This window comes from Triticum aestivum, chromosome 1D, assembly GCF_018294505.1.
Source record: "Triticum aestivum cultivar Chinese Spring chromosome 1D, IWGSC CS RefSeq v2.1, whole genome shotgun sequence".
NCBI classification, from domain to species: Eukaryota; Viridiplantae; Streptophyta; class Magnoliopsida; order Poales; family Poaceae; genus Triticum; species Triticum aestivum.
The window spans coordinates 344378940-344384735 of NC_057796.1; positions in this window are offsets into that span (position 1 = coordinate 344378940).

The following is a 5796-nucleotide window of genomic DNA, read 5'->3' on the forward strand; positions in this document are numbered from 1 at the left end:
GAGCGGTGCGAGCGCGGCTTGGTGCGCAGGCGAAGCCAGGGGCGTCCGGGTCGAAGCCAGCGAGCAGCTGACGTGCGTGGAGCCGGCAGGTGGCCGGGCGAGGCGCAGGCGGGACGCGCGGATGGAGACAACCGTGGCCGTGTGGAGGTGCTCGCGAGTGGAGGAGCGATGACCGACGGGGAAGCAGGCGAGGTAGGAGCACCTGACCGGTGTATGCGTCGTGTACAGGCAAGGCAATGACCAAGTTGAAGCTGACTAATGCATGGGTAGTGAATAGCCATTATTCGGCCATTACCCGACCATCGTATGGGCAGTATATAGGCAATGCAATGACCATGTATCAGGGATGCGTATGGACAACGTATGGCTAGCATTTGAATGGTGTTCGGGGCATGAGCAGGAAGGCGAGCAGCAGCACGAGTCGCGGACAGAGAAGGCGCTACCGAGCACTGATGGTGGTGGAGAAACAGGCCATGGTGGAGATGGTGCAAGTGGCAGAGAGACGCCGGAGGTCGAGGAGGCCGGATGCGGCGCGCACGTGCGCGAACGGAGTCAGACGACGGGGACGCGCCGCCCCACACGTGCGCGCCGAGGGCATGGTGAAGTCGAGCCCCGAGCGCCGCCGGACAGACGGCAGCGACATCAAGACAGTGATGATGAAGAGGGCGAGGCCGACAGCGAGGACGCGCCGCCTCGCGCGGTTGCCCCGGGGACGTGTCGATGTCGGGTCCCGAGCGCTACCGGAGAGATGACGGTGACGCCGTGATGACGAAGAAGACCGCGAGGCCGACGAAGAGGGCGCGCCGCTCCGCACGGCCGCCCCAGGGGCGAGTTGATGTTGAGCCCTCGAGTGCGGCCGGAGAGACGGCGACGACGTTGCGGCGGAGGTGACGAAAATGGTCCCGCCCGGACCGCGGTTCCGCGGCAGCTTGCCCCATGGTGGGTGCCAACTGTCGGGGTTATCTCGCGGGCGGGTTCGAGAAACGACAGATGCCACGAGGTGGCTTGTGGTGAGGGCAAGACTGCTTTGGAGGTCAAGGGACGGGATTGGGCAAATAGCACGCGGTGATTTACCCAGGTTCGGGGCTCTCCGGAGAGATAATACCCCTACTCCTGCATGTATAAACATATATACGGTGTACATGTCGGGCAGTACAAAGTTGCTCCTGAAGTTGTATTACAGAAGGCAGTAGAGAGCCTTATGCGTATGAGCATGTGTATGCACAAGTGTGTGCGTGAGTGGCCTTGTGGCCGTGGGAGTCCATCCTCCTAGATGGATGGGTGTGAGCTAGCTCATATAATGTGGCTAGCTTGTGGTGTACGCCATGTAGGCATGGGTGTGTGCTTGGGATGTAAGCTACAGTGTGTAGCTTGCATTCCAAGCCATGCTTGCTTGCATGCTAGGCTAAGTTTTGTCCCTGGGGCATTTTACAAATCAATGCCCGAGGGACAAAGTACACTGTAGATGATGACGCGTGTGACGAGTGAACAGCGTATGCTTTATCAGCAATAGTGATCGCAGTATGGCCGTCTTGTCGGTGTCGTGTCAAATGAGACGCCGTAGTTGACTTCGCGTAGCAGGCCGGCTGGAGCAGCCGGACAGGGACCCGGCCGAGCGGCCGGGTTGAGGGGTCTGGCCGGGTTTAGGGACTTGGTCGGGTTGAGCAACCCGGCCAAGTGCGACCTGGATTGAGGGGCGTTGCTGGCCCCGATGTGTTTTGAAGCGTCGTTCGCCGTCTTGCTCCTACCCGGGGGTCATCCCCCCGTCATCTTCCTCCTGTCTCCCTCTCCAAATAGGAAAAGGAGGAGTCCTACTCCCGGTGGGAGTAGGACTCCCCCCTTGGGCGCGCCTCCTCCCCTTGGTCGGCCCTCTCCTCCCCCTTTATATACGGAGGAGGGGGCACCCCATAGACACAACAATTGATCTCTTGATCTCTTAGCCGTGTGCGGTGCCCCCCTCCACCATAATCCACCTCGATCATATCGTAGCGGTGCTTAGGCGAAGCCCTGCGTCGGTAGCAACATCATCACCGTCACCATGCCGTCGTGCTGACGGAACTCTCCCTCAAAGCTCGGTTGGATCGGAGTTCGAGGGACGTCATCGAGTTGAACGTGTGCAGAACTCGGAGGTGCCGTGCGTTCGGTACTTGATCGGTCGGATCGTGAAGACGTACGACTACATCAACCGCGTTGTGATAACGCTTCCGCTTTCGGTCTACGAGGGTACGTGGACAACACTCTCCCCTCTCGTTGCTATGCATCACCATGATCCTGTGTGTGCGTAGGAATTTTTTTGAAACTACTGCGTTCCCCAACAATGCTAAACGGTGAGCGATCCCAAGCGACTGAAAGAAGGAGTTGAGGTTGCCATACTCGCCCCCTAGTCCGACTGGACATGAACAATTTTGTGCTTGAGAAGGCGTTCAACATGTTTTTGAAACTGAACAAAAATGTCAAACACATCAGATTTATGTTTAATAAGATAAAGCCAGGTAAAGCGACTATAAGCATCAACGAAACTGATATAATAATTGTGACCACTGACAGAAGTCTGAGCAGGACCCCATACATCTGAAAACACAAGTTCTAAAGGATGTTTCACCTCACGACTGGACTCCGAAAAAGAAAGTTGATGACTCTTCCCCTGCTGACAAGCATCACACACTGCTACATCTTTATTACTAGACAAGCTAGGAAGCTCATGACGACGCAAAACATGACGGACAATAGGTGTGGCCGGGTGACCAAGACGAGCATGCCACTGTGACAGAGATACTCGAACTCCACTGAAAACGCGAGCGACGCCAGGATGCTCCCGACGGTAGAGGCCCTGGCACAACCGCCCACTAAGAAGAATGTCCCTCATGCCCCAATCCTTAATAAAAAGATCAAAAGGATGAAATTCACAAAGCACATTATTATCACGTGTGAGTTTAGGAACTGAAAGAAGATTATGTGTCACAGATGGAACTCTTAGAACATTGCGAAGCTGAAGACTCCTATTGGCATGTCTAGTGAGAAGAGATGCTTGACCAATATGAGAGATGTGCATACCTGCTCCATTGGCGGTGTGGATCTTGTCGGAGCCATGATAGGGTTCACGAGTGTGAAGCTTCCCCATCTCGCTCGTCAGGTGCTCCGTCGCCCCAGAGTCCATGTACCAGTGGGGATCAATGGAGTAGGACTGAGTGTGTCCTTGTTGCTTCTGCGGCGCCGGACGATCGGCCATGGCAACCTGACGGGCAAAGTTGCGTGTGTCCTTGCCGTCATTGCCAAGACCAAGAAAACTTCGCTGAAAGCGTTTGTGACACTTGGAGGACCAGTGCCCCTCAATGCCACACAACTGACACATGCGTCGACCACCGGCCCCTGGTAGGGTTGCGGACGCGGGGGGAGCCGACGATGACGAAGACGAAGCCGGGGGCGGCCCCTTGGACGAGCTGCGGCCACCCTTAGTGGCGACGTTCGCGGAGAGGGAGCCGTGACTGGCCTTGGAGCAGCGCGCCTCGACACGCTGCTCGGTGAGGAGAAGGCGGGAGTAGACCTCATGTGCCATCATGGGAGTCGAGTTGCCCCGCTCGTTGATGATCTCGATCAAAGCATCATACTCCTCGTCAAGCCCGTCGACGATGAAGGAGTTGAACTCGGAGTCGGTGAGCGGCTGTCCAATGGAGGCCAACGTGTCAGCAAGGCCCTTGACCCTGTTGTAGAACTCCGTGGCCGTGGAGTCAAGCTTCTCGCACTCGCCAAGCTGACGACGGAGCGCAGAGACACAAGCCTGAGACTGCGCCGCAAACGAGCGCTCAAGGATGGTCCAGGCCTCATGAGACGTCTTGGCGAAGACAACAAGCCCGGCGACAACCGGAGAGAGCGACCCCTGGATGGAGGAGAGGTTCGTCTGGTCCTGCCCCGTCCAAACACGGTGGGCCGGATTGTATACCGGACCGTGCACGCTGTCCACCGGCGCGGGGGGTGGGGGGGAGAGAGCCGTCAACGTAGCCAAGCAGGTAATGGCTCCCAAGGAGCGGAAGAACCTGCGCACGCCAGAAGATGTAGTTGTCAGACGACAACTTGATAGTGATAAGGTGGCCGAAGTGAAACGGCGGCGGCGGCGACGATCCCATCGAGGAGACGGCCTGGGGTGAGGGCACCATAGAGGCCGTCAGCGTGACCGGTGACGCGGCCGGAGGAACAAAGGGCGCGGGGGCAGATGACGCCGCAGCCGGGCCCGACGCCGACAGCCCCGCCATCAAGGCGGACTCGGGCGCCACCGACGGTAGCGACGGGATAGCACCCGCAGGAGAAGAGGCGGATGACGCAGCACCGGTGTGCACCGCGAGCTCGCGCCCGAACGACGAGGACGCTGGAGGAGTCGAGAAGAAGGAGCCTACGCTCCGGGTCCCGAGCGGGGCCGGCACATCGGCGGCGTCCAGCGGGAGGGACAGCAACGCCGCGAGGGAGGCCGGCAGGAACCCCGCGGTGGTGGAACCAGACGTGGCGGCGCTCGACATGGCGGCGGCGTGATCAGGAGCGGTAGCGGTGAAGACGGCGGCGGCGGCGGTGCGGGTATTAGGGTTTAGCGGAAGCGATCGTAACCTAGCGTGATACCATGTGAGACAATAGGTTTTGGGGGAACCGGCACAACCCTCTAGAAGTGGCCTATCACATATATATAATAAGTGAAATACAACGTTACAATATACACGTGTAAATACAGAGGCTATACAGTCTAACAGTGAAAAGGCAATTATTTACTCCCTCAAACGCACTAATGGTGAACTGCTGAATGGGAAATCATCCCTAGTGTCCAATGGAGTAGGGCACCTTGCATGGGCTTGCGCACCGAAGATGCACTTGGCGTCAGACACAAGCGGCATCATTCTGACTTGGCACATTGCGACGTGGTACTGTGAGAAGGGAACATCTAGATCTGGCCCTTCTCCAGTTGAGGGAACACAGCTCAAGATCCATCATGACGTCGCCACAAGACTGTCGAAGTACTGTGCATACTTGGTGGTCCAAGCACCAAAGCTTCTTCATGGGCACCAGAGTATTTAACCAAAAACTACCACAATTCGCGGAAACGTGATAGAAAACTACCACTTTACGATTTTATCCCGAAAACTACCACTTTTACATTAATTCGTGGCAAAAAACTACCAAGTGTGAAAACTGCTCGCTTTGCCTGCGTTAAACCCGAATCTGACTGCCCGACCCCACACATAAGCGGGCTAAAAATGCAATCGCGTCCCTAGTTTTTCTTTAAAAAAGCAATCCCGTCCCTCGTTCTCCTTCCCCTCCACCTGCCCGGGCCTGGCCGCCGCGTGCGCTCCAGCCATCGATGCCGGCGAGGCTGCGGAAGTTGGCCCACTCGTCCATGTTGGTCTTGCCGAGCACCACGGCGCCGGCCCGCCGAAGCCTGCGCACCACGCCGGCGTCCCGCCTGGCCACGGAGCCGAGGAGGGCGAACGACCTGGCCGTGGTGTTGAGCGCGTCGCGGGTGGCGATGTTGTCCTTGAGCAGGACGGGGATGCCGTCGAGGGGCCCGCCGGCGGTCACACACTTGCCGGACGAGGAGGAGCGGCGCTCGGCGTCGGCGCGACCTCGATGACGGGGCGGAGGAGCGGGTTGAGGCCGCGGATGCGGTCCAGGTAGAACCGGACGAGGTCCACGGAGGTGAGGCTGCCGTTGTTGAAGCCGAGCTGGATGCTGGCCACGCTCGCCTCCTCGATCCGGAAGCCATGGGCGCCAGCGGCGGCCAGCACGAGCACCATGGCGACCACTGCCAGCAGCGGC